The following is a 20813-nucleotide window of genomic DNA, read 5'->3' on the forward strand; positions in this document are numbered from 1 at the left end:
GAGCCCTGGCGCCGGTGAAGGCCCGAGACCAGGGCTGGCGCGCAGGCTCGGTGAGAGTCACGGGCGCGAGTAGCGCAGGACAGGCTCAGTGAGGGCCACGGGCGCAAGTAGCGCGAGACAGGCTCGGTGAGAGCCACGGGTGCGAGTAGCGCGGGACAAGCTCAGTTAGAGCCATGGGTGCCAGGGGTGCGAGACAGGGCCCACAGCAGGGCGATAGCGCCAGGGGCGTGGGACAGAGCCCACAGCAGGGCGATAGTGCCAGGGGCACGGGAAGCGTGGGTAATGCTCGTAGAAGGGTGAGTACACCAGGGAGCCCCGAGAAGGGCAGGGGCCTGCATTGGAGCCGAAGTAGGGCGGGTGCCGGTGAAGGCCCGGGACAGGGCTGGCGCCATTAATCGTCTGAAGAAGGGTGATCGCGTGGGTACGAGCCCAGAGAGGACAGGGGTGCGGGATAGGGCCCAGAGAGGGCGGGATAAGCCTGGAGAGGGCGTGTATCTCTGAGACATAAGAACTGAGACAACTGCAAGACTTGGGGTGTGCTAAAGGGGAGGTAGGAGGCACGCATAGCCCATAAGGCTGGGGTGCACCAAGTCACCCATAGATACTAGGAGATCAAAGGCAGCCTCCCATATTAAATTATATAAGATCAAAGACGTGGCAGGCGAGAATAAGAGGGTGCTGGATCTCCTAATTGGCACGGCAGGGGCACTAGTGGGATCGCAGCCACTTCTAGTTGCCACGCCGTGACAGTGTGGAATAACTTGAGACTTTAGTCCCGATTGAGACCACATAAAGCATTAATGTGCTTTAATGCCTGTATGTGAAGATGCTGGCCTATTTCCCTTTACTGCACAGTAAATTTAATACAACATAAATGCATGTGTAGATGCACCCCCTCTTGCACAACAAGCCAACTGCCTCATAAATGATAGAAAATGTCCTCCTCTTCACCTCTCCTTATTTTTCTTTTATTGTATATTGACACCCTTTGCCAGCCTCTTTTATTAAATAGGCCAGTAATAGAGCCCTTATATTAAAGGACAGAGAAATTGGATTTTTCATTCAGGAAGCTGGTATGACTGAGTGGCAGAAATGCTGGAGTAGATTTCAGGAGACCTACAGTGTATTTCTTACTTAGCTAAATGGCTTTTTGGATGGCCTTAGGCAAGACATTTCACTGTGCTTTGTTTGGCTTTTCCCCATCTGTAAAACGGACATAGCATTGATCTCTCTATAAAGCCCTGTAAGACCAAATAGCTTTATCCAAGATCTAGGTACGACTGTCATAGACACAAAAGATTACAAGATGACAGTCAGTTTTGTATTTAAAATAAAGATGATTTATAAAACCTTCATCATGTCTATTAGATAATTGCCCGTGCAGTAATCCCCCTCTATGCTCTCACATCGTTATGCTGATCCACAGCCCTGTTGGTTTTGTTGCTTCTGAGTGTCCAAATAGACACGTACAAAGGCACATCACACACCTTTCTAGTTGGAAGATTGCACCCTTGCCTATTAGGCTTAGATCTAGCGCTCTAGTTCCATGCATTCATTGCCTGTAGCCTTGATTCCTGAAAGTCTGTTATACCTCAGAGGGAAGCTACACCCCTTTGAAGAAGCTGCAATGGTACAAAACATCAGCCTGTTAAGTAATGCAGGTCACGGTTAATACATTACCCTACTGCTCTGCTCTCTGCACTGTGTCTCTGTTGAACACAAAGTCCACTTCAGTTCTCTGCCTGATACTCAAAGCCTTCTATGAGAGATTGCCTCTCCCATGACATCAGCTTTCCACTGGGGCAATGAGACTGTTGACCAGTAGCAAATGATCAAGAGACCTCATTGTAGACTGTAGAAGTCACTTCCAGCTAATGAGTAACCCCTCACTTCGCCATTTTCTGGGCCTCTCTTTTTCTTTTATTTGCAAAATAATTGGGGTAATGTTAAAAAAAACCCATAGCTGTAACCTGTCTTTTGCTTGTATCTTTTGGAAAAGTGGTTGCCATTATTAAGTCTTTATTAAAAAAAAGCTTGGATATGCTTAGATAATACAAACAGCAGAAAGAATGTAAGAAGTTCTTTATATAGACTGTGTCTAATAAAAATAAAGCAAGTAGAAGCAATATCTTGCACAGAGCAAAACACTAGATTATTGTAGTGAAATTCCTATGTTTTTTGTTTTCTGTAGCAAAGCCTTGTTTGAATTCAAGTGATTTAGTGAAATCATGCTTTCTTTTTTGACTGAAGTTAGTTTGATCACATATAGGCTTTGAAGAATCAGCACATGGATCAGTGATTCATTCTATAGCAAAAAGATACTGACAATGCAAGTTGAGGTTCATAGAGTTGATGAGAAGAATAAGGATCAAAGTATTGGAAGATTTTCATATTTTCTTCAGCTTTTCTATCTGTGGCCAAGATATCTTGGTGAGTAGGTTCATATTCAAGGGGTCTTCAGCTTCATACTTTTGATGGAACAATGTTAACAAAACATAGGTCAGTGCCTAGTAAAAAAAAAAAAAAAAAAGATAGTCAGCTCCAAAATATAAATGGAGAAAGAATGAATTAAGTTACGTGAGTAAAAATTATATAAAGTATGCTGATATGGCAAGAGATATGAAAAAGACCTTTATAACTCATATTTTTGGTGTTTGAGATGCAGATTTTTAACTGCAAAGAAGCAAACATAATAGTCACCCCTTTGGGTGAAATGTTCTTCACTTAATCCATAGTCATTCTGCAAAATAATAAGAGAGAGAACAAAATGCAATAACCTTTAGGTAAGGAATCATAGAATATTAGGGTTGGAGGGGACATCAGGAGGTCATCTAGTCCAACACCCTACTCAAAGCATAACCAGCCCCCAACAAGATCATCCCAGCCAAAGCTTTGTCTAGCCATGTCTAAAAAACCTCCTCTCTGGGTGACCTGTTCAAGTGTTTTACTACCTGCCTAGTGAGAAAATTCTTCCTAATATCTAACCTAAACTTTACCTGCAGCAAATTAAGACCATTACTCCTTGTTCTGTCATTTGCCGCCACTGAGAACAGTCTAGCTCTGTCCTCTTTCAAACCCCCCTTCAGGTAGTTGAAGGCTGCTATCAAATCCTCTCTGTTTCCTATTCTCTAGACTAAATAAGCCCAGTCCCTCAGCCTCTCCTCAGAAGTCATGTGCCCCAGTCCCTTCACCATTTTTGTTGGCCTCCGCTGGACTCTCTCCAATATGTCCACTGTATCAAAAGTTTTGCTAAAATCAAGGTATACCACATCCACTGGTCTCCCTGCATCCACAGAGCCAGTCATCTTATCATAGAAGGCAATCAGGTTGGTCAGGCATGACTTGCCTCTGATGAATCCAATGTGCCTGTTCCTAATCACCTTTTCTTCCAAGTGCTTAGAAATGGATTCTTTGAGGATCTGCTCCATGATTTTTCCAGGGACTGAGGTGAGGCTGACTGGTCTGTAGTTCCCTGGATCCTCCTTTTTCCCTTTCTTAAATATGGACACTATGCTTGCCCTTTTCCAATCATCTGGAGCCTCTCTTGATCACCATGACTTTTCAAGATGATGGCCAATGGCTCTACAATCTCATCGGCCAACTCCCTCAGCACCCTTGGGTGCATCCCATCCAGTCCCATGGACTTGTATATGTCTAGCTTTTCTAAATAAACCCTAACCTGTTTTTTTGCCACCGTTAGCTGTTCACCTCCTCCCCAAACTGTGCTGCCCAGTCCTGTAGCCTGGGAGCTGACCTTGCCTGTGAAGACTGAGGTGAAAATGGTATCAAGTACTGCAGCCTTTCTGCACCCTCTGCCACAAAGTTGCCTCCCCCATTCAGTTTCCCTGATCCTTCTCTTGCTACCAACATACTTGTAGAAACTTCTTATAAGCTTCCTTTCTGTGATTTAGTTTACTGAAGAGTTTTCTGCTAAGCCAAGCTGGTCTTCTGCCATACTTGCTAGACTTCCTGCACATTGGGATGATTTGTTCCTACACCCTCAGTAAGGCTTCTTTAAAGTACAGCCAGCTCTTCTGGACTCCTCTCCCTCTAACTGGCTTCCTAGGGAATCCTGCCCATGAGTTTCTTGAGTGAGTCAAAGTCTGCTTTGCTGAAGTCCAGGGCCCCTACTCTACTGCACTCCATCCTCCCTTTCCCCAGGATCCTGAAGTCAATCATTTTGTAGTCACTGCTTCCAAGTTGCCATCCACTACTACATTCCCCACCAATTCTTTCATATTTGTGACCAGCACGGTGCTGAGTCAAGAAGAGCATGGCCCTTAGTTGGCTGCTCCACCACTTGCACCTGGAAGTTGTCCACAACACTCTCTAAAAACTTCCTGGATTGTCTGCGCAGTGCTGTATTGGCCTCCCAGCAGATGTTAGGGTGGCTGGAGTTCCCCACGAGAACCAGGGCCTGTAATTGGGAAACAGGTTTTTTGAACAAAGGCTTATCCACCATTTCCTCCTGGTTTGGTGGTCTATAGCAGACCCCTAGCATGATATCACCTTTGTTGCTCTCCCCCTGACCCTAACCCAGGGACTCTCAACAGGCCTATCTCCTGAAGCTCTGCGCAATCATATGGCTCTTTTACTAAAGTGCAATTCCTCCTCCTCTTCTCTCCTGCCTGTCCTTCCTGAACAGTTTATACCCATCCATGATAGTACTCCAGTCATGCAAGCTCTCACCAAGTCTCTGTTTTCCAATCATGTCATAGTTCTGTGATTGTACAAGGACTTTCAGTTCATCCTGCTGGTTTCCTAGGCTCTGTGCATTTGTATACAGGAACCTAAGGTAACCCTATTGCCTTGATATCTGAGGAAGTATGAAAACACCTTCCCTGTTGCCCCCTTCTGCTTGCTTTTCTTCCAGGTCACCCACTTCCCCACTACTTCAGGGCTTTCATCTTCATTCCCTAGTGAACCTAGTTTAAAGCCCTCTTTAGGTTAGCGAAGCTATATGAGAATATGCTCTTCCCTCTCTTTGTCAGGTGGATCACATCTCTTCCCAGAAACTCTTCTTGGAACAACATCTCATGCTCAAAGAAATCAAAGCCCTGCTGGCAACACCACCTGCACAGCCAGGTATGGATCTGCAGGATGTACCTTCTCCTGCCCGGGCCCTTTCCCCTGAGCAGAAGGATTGAAGAGAACACCACTTGAGCCCCAAACACCTTCACCCTTGCACCCAGAGCCCTGAAGCCACTTTTGGTATGCTTAGGGTGTACCCTGGCAGTATCATTGGTGCACATGTGAATGAGCAGCATAGGATAGTAGTCAGAGGGCTGGATGAGTCTCAGTAATCCCTCCATGACATCTCAGATCTGGGCTCTGGGCAAGCAGCAGACCTCCTGAGACAAAAGGTAAGGTTGATAGATGGCTCTCTACATCCTCTGCAGAAGGAAGACTCCAACCACGACCAGCCATCACTTCATTTCGTGATGGTTGTCTTGAACTTCCCCACCTTGGTGAGGCCTGGCTTGTCCTCCTCCACCAATGTAATGTGCTCCTCCCTTTCTGTTGCTAGGGCTCCATATCTGTTCTCCATGTGAACTGCTGCAGGTGGAGGTGAAGATTTCTGCTTGTTGCCAGAGGTCACAAGCTTCCATCTTCCACCCTCCTGGGGATCCATTTCCTCTTTCTTCTCTAGGCTACCTCTGGCATTTCTTCCTCCACACTTCCAGAGGTCTCCAGCATTGACTTGATGAACTCCTTATGGCGGAGAATCAAACCTGGCATCAAACCTGGGCCTGGGTGGACGCCTCAGTGGTGAACGGTTCTGCCTGGACAGAAACCTCATAGGTCCAAGCAGAGGCAGTAGGCAGTGGCTCTGGTATTGTGACATCCTCCAGGCATTTCCCTAGGTCCTTCAATCTGCCTTCTCTCTCTTACTGCCCTTCTTCCAAGCACACCTTCCCTGAAGAACTTGCCTGGCAGCTGGCCTGTTTATTGCTCATTGGTCCCAAAGGGTTCCTTTTTTCCTGCTTCCTCACACCAAGTGGAAAAGCTCTTCCCTCTAAGGGGGTGGTGAACAGCAAACTGACCTGTGAACTGCCTGCAAAGTGCTTACCCTGTTTGCAGCCCCTGGTCGCTGGCTACCTGATCGCTGGTATAGGCTTCTTCAGTGTTTACCAAGATGGCTTTTTTTTTGGCTACATATTTAATCACATGTATCAGTACTTTGAAATTCAGAGGGTCATGCTGTAAAAAGATCTCTGCTTTTACAGGCCTTTTGAATGGTTTAAACAGGTATTGAGAACCAGATGTGTCTACAGCAGCATGAACCAGCACTCTTGTGTGCACTATTTCTTCTCCAAAATCTACTGAATCAATTGGCTACCCAGTTACCAGTCCTGATTACCAGTTACTGTGCTTACAGGAGCATCCAAGGGTGCAAGAAGCCACTTTTGCCCTCCCTATTATGTAGGTTCTTGCAGGGCCTGCCTGGCCCTCACTGAAAAGTGGAATTGTCTTAGGTCATGTCTAAGTTAAGTTTTGCTTTTTATAGAAACTTATGAGCTCTAAAAGCAGAAAATACCTATAAAGTAGTCCATTGTGGCTGTATAGTCAGCTTCTCAAAACTGGAAGCTGGGAAAATGGCCAGTGTAGACCTTTCATGACAACTTTGAAAAAGGCCTTTTCCACCTCCCTTAAATCCACTTCACTCTCTCCTTGATAAAGCCTGCAAGGGTTCTTAACAACATTTTCTATGATAGTGCTCCATACAGCAGTGTTTTAAAGAATAGTTTAAAATAGGGCTATGCAAAATTTTGTCAATGTTTCGTTTCAAAACTGTTTCAATCCCCCAGCCCTCCTGGGGGAATGAGCCCCCAGATCTGTGGACCAGATGACAGCAACAGCATGCTGTTGCTGTTGGCTGAGGCCAGCGGCAGCACCAATCTTCCCAGCGCTGGGTGTGGGCTGCGCCCAGTGCCAGTCTCAGCTGGTAGCAGCAGCCTTCTGTCATCTAGCAGGCAGATCAAGGGCCCACCTGCACCCCCAGGAGGGCTGCAGGGCTCTGCCAGAGTCCTCTTGGGGATGCGGGCCCCCAATCTGCCTGCCAGATCACAGAAGGCTGTTCGTGTTGCCTGGAACCGGCAATGGGCACAGCCTGTACCCAGTGCCGGGAAGACTGGTGCTGCCACTGGCCTCAGCTGGCAGCAGATCAGGGGCCTGCTCACACCCCCGGGAAGGCTGCGGGGGCCTCAAGGTGTTGACAAGCAAAACCGTCACTTGCCAGCAGCAGCAGCCTCCTGTCATCCGGCAGGCAGATCCAGGGGCTCGCACCCCTGGGAGGGATACAGATCTGTGCCGGACTCCTCCCAGGGGTGTGGGGCCCTGGATCTGCCTGCCGGATGACAGGAGGCTGCTGCTGCTGGCAAGTGACGGTTTTGCTTGTCAACACCTTGAGGTGCAGTTTCCCAGAAACCTCTACACCTATCTCCTTGAAACTTGGCAGGTTTTATGCCCTTAGAAGGGGCTACCATTTCTGCACATTTCATCCAAATCAGGCTAGAAATTACAACATTATAGGCAGTGTTTTGTGCTTCTCCCATTATAGCTTATGGGCAAAATGTTGAAACAGCATTGAAACAGTGAAACAGTTTTGACAAAACGAAATTGAATAGTGCTTTCAAAATGAAATGAAACTCAAAACAAAGCGCTGTTCCGTTGAAACATCGAAATGGAAGTCGAAGCAGAACAGTGCTGTTTCGCACAGCCCTAGTTTAAACCCTGCCCATTAACATATGTGCAATCGTGCACTTAAAATCAACTACAGGTAAAAGTGATAGCATTTTATACATGTAAATACTTGCTATGCTCTTCTAATCACATAGTTAGACATCCAAATGATGCAGCTGTGCTTATAATTCATTGCATCTGTGATCTGAGTGCAGCCATAGACTGGGGAGAAAAAAATGACTAGGTGGCTCTCTTTACACCAGAAAAGAAATGTACTTAGTTTTTTTCAAAATGTTTTCATTCTGTTTTTCAATTCTGTTTGGAAGGAATATTAAATTTTGCACCTGTGAACAATCTCCAAAGGTTGCTTGTTATATTTCTATCCATGGGGGAGACACTCCATTTCTCCCATGTGTTGTTGTGCACATGTGACAGATGGGGATTCATCTGTTAAGAATTCAGATTTAAAATAAGGTAAAAATTGGTGTGAAGAGTAAAATTTGTGAGGAAAAATAGTTCTTATCTCTTCATATTTAATTACCATTTAGGAACAAGAGATATATAGGACTGGGTTTAGGTTAACACCTAGAATCAGTGATCAGAAGTTTCTGAAACTTTGTGAAATGACATCTCAAAAGATTGCAGAGGAGTATTAGGACATCTGTAGATATGAGGAAGAATTAGCTAGGTGTGATGAAGGGTCAGGTAAGGACATACATAGAGCATAATAGCATAAGGTGGAGACAGTTAGGCATAGTTTAAAGTAAAAATGTTAGGGCATTTGAGAGACGATTTGATTCTTTCTTGGGAGAAGGAGGAATAATTTGATAGGCCAGATATTTTTCTCATTCTCCAATCTCTTATGCAGTGGGTAGCCCCAAGTTCGTTCAGTGTTGTAGGCGCCACTACAATTTAAAGGTTAAATAATACTAAGAATTCTACTTCAGACTCTGAAATACAGGGACACAGAGTGGCAACTGTTGGTTATTGTTAGGATGTTAATAGTGATGATATATATTGGGTGTTTAATATGATATGAATGTAGGGTTAGTATCTGCAGTGTTGTCATGTACTGTATACTATGCTTACTGAAGTACTATGACAATTAGACATGGAGATAGTAATGAAAAGCATTATCAAACAGTCGCAGAGCACCTCAGTGCTCCGCTCCTATAAAGAGGCACAGGTGCTGGTTGCTTGGGCAACCGCTGTTGGTCAGCTGACCGGAAGGGGGCAGGGCCTGACCTATATATAAACCCAGGCTGAGGCCAGGGAGGCAGTTCCCTACCAGTAGCCATAGGGGTGAGAGCTCTGCTGGAGCAATGAGAAGGAAGAAGCCAGGATACTTGGGCACTTGTTATGGGTGAGAGAGGGAGAAACCCTGTCAGGGACTTGAATATGGTTATAGCCATATGGTTTGAATTTATGTTGTAGCCAAAAGGCTTGAGTTTGTTTACTGTTTACTACCGGAGGACCAGGCGAGGCTATTAGGGGTTGGAGGAGGCCTCACAGGGGCTCCACGGTAGCATGGGGACCCCAGTGCCAGAGAGGACGCAGCACGATAAGTGCCCCGGGGCAAAGGGGGTGACGAGAGAAGCCCCAGGGCAAAGGGGGCGACGACAGAAGCCCCGGGGAAAAGGGGATGACGAGAGAAGAGTGCCTCGGAGGTGCAAGGTTGTGAGACAAGGGCTGCAGAAAGCCCATGTGCCAGAGAGGGCAGACCGAACAACGTCCAGGATATCAGTGAGGCTTGGGGCGTGGTAAAGGGTCGGTTGGAGCCATGCATAGCCCATAAGGCTGGGGTGCACTGAGTCACACAATACAGAACAGGGGCCAGGATACATCAGAGCACCATGTCCAAGGGGACAAAAGATAGCCTCCCTTATAAATACATAACATCAAAGACGTGGTGGGCGAGATTTGAGGGTGCTTGAATGAGAACTTGGCATGGTAGGGGGCGCTAGGGGAGATCACAGCCGCTCCTAGGACCCCGTGCTGTGACAATTAGCTGTCTCCTATCATAAAAATAGGAAAGTAGGGTTTGAAGAGACCTCATGAGGTCATGTAGTCCAGCCTTCTGTTCAGAGCAGAATTAACCCTGACCAAAGCATCCCAGCCAAGCGTGTGGCCAAGCTGTTCTTAAAAATTTGGTTTGCAAGTTCTGCTGTTGGTTCCAAGAGTAACTCCATCAACCACGATAAGATTAATCTTTTTTTTTTTTTTTATCATTTGGGGACCATCCTGAAGTATTTATTTCCTCTTAACTATCACTTAAGATTTCAAATGTGGATAAGTATGTTTGCCCATAATCTTTTTTGACACGGTGTTCCAGTGCCTTTTCTTTGCAGATGGTTTGAAGTGTTTTTCTGCATATTTAGTCATCCTACATCTTTAGCCACTCACTTTTGTCCTGTACTTATTTACTTAATGAGAATAATTGGTTCTTATCTTCTCAATACACCATTCCTTTATGTATATGTAGACAGTTATCTTGCCTTCCCTAAATTTTTTCTCTACACTGAAATGCCCCAAACCACTTATCTCAGCATTTTCTTCCTAGTTTCTTCGGTTGAATTCCTGTCATGTTTTAGCACAGTCTGTGTTGTCAAAGACTAGATATTTAAATTATTTTAATTATTAAATGAATGCGAGCTGATTATATAAAAGTACCTAAAACATTACAGAAAAATTAATACCAGGGAATATTTTCTGATATATCTGATTTAAAAACTTAAAGGCATCTGAAATGTAAAAGGATTTTATAATTTATTTTTGTAATGGTGTTGATTAATTGCAAAAGAACTTTGTGTTTAAAACCAAGCTTTGTTTCCTCTCAGTGGGGAAAATATATACACGCTGGAGGAATATGCACTTGAATGACAAAAATTAGGAAACTTTTAATGGAAAGTTTCTGTAAGTTTCATCAAACCAAACCTAGCATTTTTAGAACCAGAATTGGTCCGGTGGTTTTGAAAATAAGCTCTTGAATGAAAAGGATTGCAATTGCTGTGCCAAAAAAGAAAAAAGACAAAGAAAGAGGGGGGAAGAAACCAAAAAAGTGGCCCTGCAACCCCCTCAGCACACCTACAACTGTCATAGTTATTTTAGTGTTGAAAGCGTGTGTGTGTCATTTTTCAGGAAAATAGTGTAGAGGGACAAGAATTAAAGAAAAGGGTAGAGGAGGGGATGGGGGTGAATAATACTCAAGGCCAACAAGGAATACCCAAAGGGAAGCTCTGGCTTAATATTCCTCACAGAATAAGAACTGAGACCAAGGTACCCTCTGCATTCCCCTGGAAAAATTATCCTCTTTAATAAGAGAGAGCAGCTAGTGCAGGGCTTTTACCTCACTTCCTAGGAAGATGAGGGAATGGAATGGGTTGAGTCTTAGGTCTGCCCACAGGTCACGGACCAAAGAAAGCCAGTCATCCAGGAGAAGCAGTCTGCTTCAGCTACTGGCTGACTGGCTGTTGAAGTAGGAAAGGGGCCTGTGAAGAAGACTGCTTGAGTTCAAGTCTGGTTCTCTGCCTTTTCCCTGGACAACGGAGGAAAGCACCGCCTCTTACTCAGGCTGTGTAGCAAAGTCATAGTGAGCTCTCAATTCCCTGCTCTGATGTAGGACTAACTTCTGCAATTTTATCTTTAATTTGCACTGGGAGAAGAGCATCCGATTCTGTTGGGGTATGCCAAACAGCATTGCTGGCTGCCATTTCTTTACACCCTGGTCAGATCTGTGTGCTAAAACGCAGGGAAAACTAATCAAGACTGCTATATGTCTTGTCACTCCTCCTTCATTTCAGTCTATCTTTTCCTAAGGCTTTAAAATTCTCCTGAGCACCTGGGTTTTTTTGTTCCTTTTGGAAATGGCTCATTGTTTTATTGAGTTCAAAGCAGGCAAAAATACCTAAATAGAATAGTGCATGTATTATTCTGGTTTGAGAGAGAACCTGTTAGCAGAACCAAAGTGAAGACCAGTGGAAAAGAGGGTTTTTTTTCTCTCTCTCGGGAAATACTGAGTTATAAAATGGGAAGGTTTTCTGGGAGTACAGATGCCCCACATGGCAATAGCTTGGATAGGGGTTTAATTGCCTCTCCCACCTGTGATGAAGCAGCCAGTTAAACACAGCTGTTACAAAAGACTGCAGCTCAGGCAGAAGTAGGTGCAGAGGTTAAGTTGGAGAGGTGTGGTGGAAGAAGAAACAGGGAGAGAAAGACAGAGACGGCTGGAGGGAGAAGTTAGGAAGCAGCCAGGGTAAGCGGAGACAGATAGGAAGGTATAATGCTCTGTTGTTTGGCAGAGGGTCCCAAGGCTGGCGCCCATAGGAGGGGAGGGGTGCTTCAATTTCTGGTCTTGTATGGAGGAGGAAAGATGACTATAGAGTTACAGGGTTCAAAGACAGTGCCTGCCATCTCCTCCTTTTTGCCCCCTCCTTTCCAGATAGTAAAAGACAGCATTGGATGTATTAGTTTCTGAGCTTTGTGATGTGACTTGTGGGGGGGTTGTGGCAATTTTGTGATGAGCCCTTTACAAAAAGTCTCGGGTGACAAAAGGACTGCTGTGCTGGACTTGACCATTGGGGGAAAAGGAAAGTGGCATGCACACTAATGGAGGTCTTTGGAGGGGCAGTTCAATTTTTTCAGTAGGGAGAGTAATTTTGGCACTTAAATCAAAAGTGAACACTAAATTTAAGCCTGCTAGTGGGAGATGGGTGGTGAAATAATTGCAGTATGGATAATCTCCAGAAATGGAAACACTTTTAAATCTTTCTTTCATAACCACCCCTGCCCAGTCTCTTCTTCCACCCCCATATGTCCCCCCCTACATGCACACAACTCATTTTAATAAATTGTTCCCTTGACAGTTAAGTAGAAGATATCTCCAGTGAAGGAAAAGATGTGGTAAGGAAATGAATGCAAATAGTGCTGGAAAGAAAACGTCCTTGCAATCACTGATACAGTTTAAGGTTCAGTTCTTCAATAATTCTCTGACAAATATATTTTCTTTTAATATGGTTATTAAACTCTAAGTGCTTTTCAACAATCAACTAATGTTGAATATGCAGAGAACATCACACTAAATGTGAATTTAATGTTTACTCGGGCACTTATGGTAGGATTTGATTCATCAATATTTCACATGTGCATATATTTTTGTTTTGTTTTTTTGTTTTCTAAGACTCCTGAATATAACTAAGGGCCTAGGTAGTCTGCTTAAAGGATCTGGATCACTGCAGCATGGACAATAGGGCCTTCTGCATGAATTCTTCCTGGAAAGGGTTTTGTTAGCTTACTCCTTACTTTTGTTAAGTCTAAATAATTCATTGATTGAACTACTTCTTTCTTGCATACTATAACAGGAACACTGAAATGCTGCAGAGCTGAAAACTTGCTAAGACTTCTATGTTCTTAACATCCTGTATAATGGGGGATGTGAAATAAAAGCTTAAAGAACGTTCCAGTAGCCTTCAGTTTATCACAGAATTGTAACCAGCAGAGCGTAGAGATGCAATGTTCTTCCTTGCATTTAAGCATGTTGGCTACTGGAGCTAAGATAGAGCATTGCATGCTTTATACTTTAATCCACTGATTCTCAACCCATGTGCCATGGCACCTTGGGGTGTCTTGAGGTTCTCAAGGGTGCCACATAATGTTTGCGCTGCTGGGTGTGCAAACATGATTCACAAGATGCTTCAAATAGGAATTCAGAGTGTAAAAACACGGTGCTCTGGTGCAGTCTGTTGGAGTTCCATACAACAGAAGAATTGCTGTAGTATTTTTCTGTCGCCAAAAATGAGTGAAAATTAAGGGCTGGCATTTTCCAAGGGGTCCCTTGAATCTAATCTGTATGGTACCTTTGTTGCATAAAGTATGGAAGCATTCATGTTGTAAAATGCCCCTTTATGTTGGCTGTGTCTTCCTCAGCATTGTTTCTGGCACTCTCTCTTCTTGTGGTGAGGAATAGAAATTACACATAAACCAGTATAAGTGATTGGAAACCAGTTCAAATCTGTAACACAACAGGAGTTCAGCGCACATAAACTGCTTTCAAAATGGCCAAAGCCAGTTTAAGATAAACCTGGATGGATGTAGTATCAGACTTAACTGATTTAAGTTAAACAGGTTTATTGAACTTCTGTCCCAGATCCCCTCCAGATTCAAGGTAACTCTGTCCCCCAGCATCCCAGGATGCTTTTCACCTCCCCTGGAAACCACCCCCCAGGGTGGGCAGGCTAGCCTTGGCCCAAGCAGTCTGCTCCAGCTGAGCTTGAAGGCATCCTGTACCGCCCTCTGATTTCAGAGCTGAACTGCTGCAGGAATGTGGCTGCATTTTTGGAATCAAAAGTGAATGTCTGTTCATTTGCTTATCAGTTAAATCTACACAGTTTAGATTAACCTGCAAAGATTGAATCGATGCATCCTCAGGCTTTTTGACCGTCTGTACTTGGCCCAAATGCTTCTACAGTCTCCATGTGGAGAACATTGGGGTTCTGACCAGAGAATTTAATAAATCATATCTAAGAGTTCTATTTATCAACTACTTAGAAACTGATATAAACGTGTTGCATCAAAAAGATTCATGGGCAAAAAATATTTTTGTGAGTTTGGGGAGGTAAATGCATTGTTTGGCAAGAGTTCAGCCTATTCCGTGACTCAATCTCTCACTTTCTCCTTTTTCAAAAAGAGACCAAATGTCCTATCAGCCTGAACTCCATAGTTCTGATGCGTGATTATTAGCAGGCTCTTAAAGGAGTTGTAACTTCATCCAGATTTATTGCTTTCCTCTCTTGCATTTATCTTGGAGTGACTAGATATCCTATTGATGTGCTGAAAGCAATACTGTGAGAGACCACGATAAAACATATTGCTCCCAGTATCAGAAATATATGCCGGTTTAATATTTGGGAGTGTGTGCCCCATAGAATTTCAAAATGATAGCCTGGGCAAATTATTAAAGTCCTCCAACAACTGCAATAAAAAGAATCAGATATAGCAAGCAGAACATTGTGTTTGTTTGTCAATTCTTTTTGTCAATATTGCCTCTTCCTAATTTTCTTTCTCCTACAATCCTGATCCTGTTGGTTGTCAACAAGTGTTATCTGCCCGGTGCTGAATAAAGAGAAGTTTTGTACACAACTCCATTTGGCTTCTGAACACAAGCTGCACGTGCAGTCTCTTCACACCACGCAGAAACAGAGCATGTTTTTCTTGATATTCTCAAGCTGTTTCATGCAATTTTCATCTTTTCATCTCTGCTTTTATTTAGATCCAGCCTCTCCTAGGTAGCTGGCTTTAATTGCTAAGGAGATAGTTGCATGGAGCTCGGGCTTCTTTTTGAGGCAGATAACTGTAATTGCTTATCTTATGTAACCAAAGGCAAAAAAATCTAAGTAATAGAAAATGATATGTTTCAGGAACTCTGAAACTGTGATATAGACTAACAAAAACCAGAGACTTCACAGTTGGGTACTTTTTTCCTTGATTACTCAGGTTCTTCTGTACAGGGAGGAAGGTTCAGGGTGGAGCTACTGCCTCTTTTGTGTCAAGTTGTTACACCCCCAACATTATTTAAAAATACGTGTATTGGTATTGAATTTCTAGTTTGTTTTCAGTTGTACTAAGAAAGCCTTTCATGAAAATATTGTGTTGTAGAGGAGAACCAAGCAGGCCATGCCTAGCAGATCAATACATACATTTGGCACAAATGCTGCATTTTTTTCCTACTACTCACATTTTATATGGACCAAGCAGTGCTTCAAGCCTGCTGTCTATTTGCATGGGGCAGGTGGCAAGTTTTAAGAAGTGATTGTGTATTTGGGTTACAACTCTTCACCAAGAGCTTTCTCCATAGCAGTGGGGAAAAGGGATTTCTGGCAGTTATGAAGAAAGTGAGGGTAGGGTTCAAATGTTGGGTTTGCAGACTGTAGCAGGTCAGCTTTCTGAAACCCTTCTTCCAAAGGCTTCTACATCCTGGAGATTTCTCCAGATCCTGGTTTCAGGATATAAAGGGAGCTCTTTCAAATCCATTCCATATACGTATTTTTGCATACTGGGGAGGGAGGGAGAGAGAGAGGCTAATTTATTCCTTAACAATTTGAAAAAGAAATCAATTTTTTAGGCCAGTTGAAAAGGTCACATGCAGTTTCTTTTTGAGAAACATCTTGTGTGTTCTGTTGTCCTAGTAAAGAGAGGAAGGCGTTTTCCATAACCTTGTCATTTCTCTGCTCTCTTTTGAAGTTGTGGAAGCTGTTAAGCAACTGTTGCACCTTTTCTGTTTAGGCTCTATGCTCAAAGACGGTATAGTCCTTCGATGTAGCTGAGAAGATTGGACAGTGATTGAATGTCATCTGGCCCTTATTAATATGCATGTTGTCATTTGTCTTCTCAGTCATCACTGTCACTTTGTCATTTCAGTAGGTAGTATATTGGTTCACAATATTGCTAGGTTTCTGCCCTCTGTCTTTCATGCAGACTCATCAAAAACAAGTTAACTTACTTGAGGAGTCTCATTAACCAAAAAGAGGAGGGGTGTGATAATTTTCTTCACCATTTGTTACTTCTAAAATTCACAGAAGGCAGAGAGAGAGCGATTCTAAAGAAGCTTAAAACCATGATCTAGTTATGTGCTTTATTGCACAGCGTGCATTTTAGTCTCAATGACCCTTTACTGTGCATGTAAGAGTAATAATTGTGCTGTTTTAGATTTGAGTCATTTGTGAAGGAATATCCTCTGTTTCTATTTCCCTTATGTACAAGAGAAGAACAAAAGATCCCAAATCCCATGATAGAAGAAAGAATAATCTTATGGTGTCTCTATTTATTTTAGTTACCTTGTTACAGTTCAGGTGGAAAAATGAAGCAAAGTCTGCATTTTCCTGTCTAAAGAAAACTAAAAGAAGATGCTAATGAAGAGAAAAATCTCATGCTCTTATTAACTAAAATTAAGGTAAATAAGGCTCGTAGAAACTATGGATTTTAATCTTATGCTTGAAATAGCCACATGATTTTTTTTTTTCTAAATGAGAGAGAGAGCTGGAAGAAAAAGGTGCATCACTTAAAAAAAACTTCCAAAGCAGCCAAGAATCTTCTCTTATTTTGAGCTCATCATTTTCTATGCTATCAGCAAGCACTCACCAAAGTGAGATACCCTGGCATTTCTTAAAAGAATGTAAATTAAAAGTTTCTAAATTAGTACTTGGTTTATATCTGCTGAGAGCTTAATTGAATTGGGTAAATGCCAACTGAATATTAAAAATGTATCTAGTGGGGAATAGCAGTTTCAATAAGTTATGACCTTTCTTAGTACTGCTAATAGGTGAGATTCACATTTGGCTGTAGACAAAGTTATAAGCTTGCCACGGGCTGTCCAAACTTATGTCCTGGGTTTTGATTTAACCTATAATTTTAAGTCATCTCTTTGGTCTGCACTCAGACATGTCAAAAGCTTACTGAAATTTTCGAGAACACCAGATTGCTGTGGCTTTTCCTGAAAACAAGTGTGGGGCATGGTGATTGTCCAGTGAAATTATCAGCTGCATCAGATATGCACAAAAGATCAATCCTGCATTGGGCCTAAAGAGGAGCCAGTCTGGCCAGAAGAATTAGAGTTTGGTTCTAGACAGGAAAAAAGGGTCTACTGAAAAATAGGATAAGCAACTGAAATACAGACAGAAACAGATATAGTGATAGCGCATAGCACAAAGCACAAGAGTACAGAAAGAAACATGGGAGCAGTATTATTCTTGGCAATAGCAAATCTTGGAAATTGTTTGTAAACTGCAATAGATTACAGAGCCCTTCCATTCAACTGGTACTTTCAGGAAAGACTCTGAATTTGAAACAATACCTTACTTGACCATGAACTGAAAAATAAGGCTCATTGGTTATTTATTGGTTGGTATTTGTTGGTGCTTTGTGTTTTATACATTATAACTTTTCATTGCTTGTTTTTGAAAGGGCCCTTTGCTTGGCTGTGAAATGAAAGCTCAGAAAACTTTGGGTGACAAAAGAGTGATATACAATGCTAGATAAAAGTTCCTTCCTGGAACTGCCTGACAATAACCCAGTGATGCAGGTATATTTTCTTGAGAAGCAAGTAATGTTTGGTTGTATCTTTTATTGGGCCATTCATATAGTTGGGAAAGATGTTAAACAATCTTGGGGGCACAAAATGCCCTTGAAGGAGAATTTGTGCTCATTGCTTGTCTTGGTTTCCTCCTCTTGTTTATTTTTGCTACTGATTCCACGAGAGCTGAACTATTTTGAAATGCATCTGCTGGTCCCCATCATGTTGCCAGAACATGAAATTGCCTTTTCTGCGCCACCCCGTCTTACTTCTGAGTCTTCAGAGCATAACTTTTTATAACTTAATTAAAAAAGAGAGAATTGCTTTATTGCTAAATCACCTTAATTTTATTGCTTTAGTTTTTCAGTTTGCAACATTGTTTACCAAATAATGCAATAAAGCAGTGGCAGTTCATTATGGCATCCAATAAATAATAGGTAAATTGTGAAATGCAGCAATAAAAATGATCAATAGAAAAATAATCTAATTATGGATGCCAATATACAGCTTTAACTATTGAGGCTGCTTTTCCTGGGAAGCCAACGTTCCAGAAAACTGGGTCACTTTTTTGGGGGAGCAGAACCATATGCTTGCAAGGATGTCTGCACACATTTCCTAAAAGAGGGGAAATCAAGTGTTCTTGAAAACCTAGTTTCCTTGAAAGCCCTTCTTGTGAACACAGCAAAGTGATTTTATGTGAAAGCAACAAGGTCTGAAGTGGTCATTGTTTGTTCTAGAGACAAATGTTTGTCTTTAGTATTGAAGTGATTTTGTAGCTGCAATGGTTCAGGAAATAATGGGAGAGGCAAGAATTTTTGTGGGCAATATCTTATGTTGGACCAACTGTGTGGTTGGGATATGTTCTTGTTTCTAGTATTTGTTTAAGGCGTCAGCCAGATCCCACTGATTGACGTCTCACCACTGACTTCTCTGTGGTATTTGGTTCCCATGGATGTGGTTTAATGTATTTATGTTGTAAAAATGCTGGATCTGCATCATGATAGAAAAATGCAGGGAAACTTCAAAGATATCCATTTCATTCTTATTGACCTGGAGAAGGCCTATCGTCATATATCCAGGGAGGAAATATGGGAGTGCATGAGAGTTAAGGAGATGCCAGAGAAATAGGTCAGAACCATCAAGGTCATGTACTAGAAATGTACAATGAAAATGAGGGCCAGTTCAGGAGAGAGAGAGTTTTGAAGTGAAGGTAGGCATACATCAAGGATCAGCTCTAAGTCTGTTCCTGTTTGTGGTCATGATGAATATGCTTTCTGAATAAATAAAGAGACCAACCTGGAATATGGTGTATGCAAATGATGTGGTCATTTGCACTGAGAGTCTAGAGGATGTGCAAGCTGGACTGGACCAATGAAGAGAACTGCTAGAGGGAAGAGGAATGAAGAACTAGTCAATCCAATACAGAATATATTGCAATTTCTCTGAGGTACCTGATGTTGGAAATATGATAATTGATGAGAAAAGATGACAGGTTCAACCATTCAGAAAAAATGAAGAGTCAGATAAGCTGAATCATCAACTAACAGTATGGTAGACAAACTAGAAACTGGTGACAGGAATATTATGTGACAGGAGAATATCACTGAAGTTGAAGGGGAAAGTCTACAAGATGTGTGCATCCAGCGCTATTGTATGGAGTGGAGACATGGCCCCTGAAGAAAACTCAAGAAAGGAGACTGAATGTGACACAGATGAGAATGCTCTGATGGATGTGTGGAGTGATGAAGATGGATAAAGTGAGGAATTCTTGTATTGGAGGACTGGTGAAGATAATGGTGGCATCTAAGAAAGCACAAGAGAGAAGACTGGCAAGGTATGGACATGTTCAAAGGAGTCCAAAAGAACACAAGGAAAGAGAAGATACCAGAATGCCATTATTAGAAAGAAGGGGAAGAGGAAAACCAAAGATTGCATAGTACTCATTTCATAGTTGGTAGAGTCGGAAGGGACCTGAGCAGATCATCAAGTCCAACCCCCTGCCAAGGGTAGGAAAGAATGCTGTGGTCAAACGGCCACGGCTAGGTGATTTCTTTTGAAGACCCCTAGGGTAGAAGTGAGCACCACTTCATTTGGAAGTTGGTTCCAGCTCCTAGCCACCCTGACTGTGAAGTAGTGCCTCCTGCTGTCTAGCCTGAATCTACTCTCCGTCAACTTATGGCCATTGTTCCTTGTTACTCCCGGTAGGGCTCGGGGGAACAGGGACTGTCCCATTGCTTGCTGGTCCCCCTTGGCCAGTTTACAGACGACCACCAGATCCCCTCTCAGCCTTCTCTTGTGGAAGCTGAACAGGTTCAGGTCCCATAGCTCCTCCTCGTAGGGCCTGCCTTGCTGCCTCCTGACCATGTGAGTGGCCCTCCACTGGACCCTCTCGGTGCTGTCCACATCCCTCCTGAAGTGCGGCGCCCAGAACTGGACACAGAACTCCAACTGCGGCCTGACCAGTGCCGTATAGAGGGGGAGGATCACCTCCTTGGACCTGCTTGAGATGCGTCTGTGGACACATGACAAGGTGCGGTTGGCCTTCCTGACTGCATCCTCACACTGCCGGCCCATGTTCATCTTGGAATGGATAATGACTCCAGATCCTTTTCTGCCTCTGTGCTGAAGAGCAGGGAGTTCCCCAGCCTGTAGGTATGGCTGCTGGTTCTTCCTCCCTAGGTGCAGTACTTTGCACTTGTCAGTATTGAACCCATCCTATTCTTATCCACCCACCCTTGTAACCTGTCTAAATCTAGTTTCAGCCTGTCCCTCTCCTCTAGTATGCCTGCTTCTCCCCACATCTTAGTGTCATCCACAAATTTGAGCAAGGTACTTTTCATCCCCTTGTCCCAGTCACTGATGAAAATGTAGGTTCAGACTAGACATTAGAAGGCACTACTTCACAGTCAGGGTGGCTAGGATCTCAAACCAACTTGCAGGGGAAGTAGTGCTGGCTCCCACCTTGGGGGTCTTTAAGAGGAGGCTTGACAATTACCTAGCGGGGGTCATTTAAGCCCAGTTTTCTCTGCTGCCCAGGGCAGGGGGTTGGACTAGAAGATCTGCAAGG

This window comes from Gavialis gangeticus, unplaced genomic scaffold, assembly GCF_001723915.1.
Source record: "Gavialis gangeticus isolate Ggan-Ray unplaced genomic scaffold, GavGan_comp1, whole genome shotgun sequence".
Lineage (NCBI taxonomy): Eukaryota > Metazoa > Chordata > Crocodylia > Gavialidae > Gavialis > Gavialis gangeticus.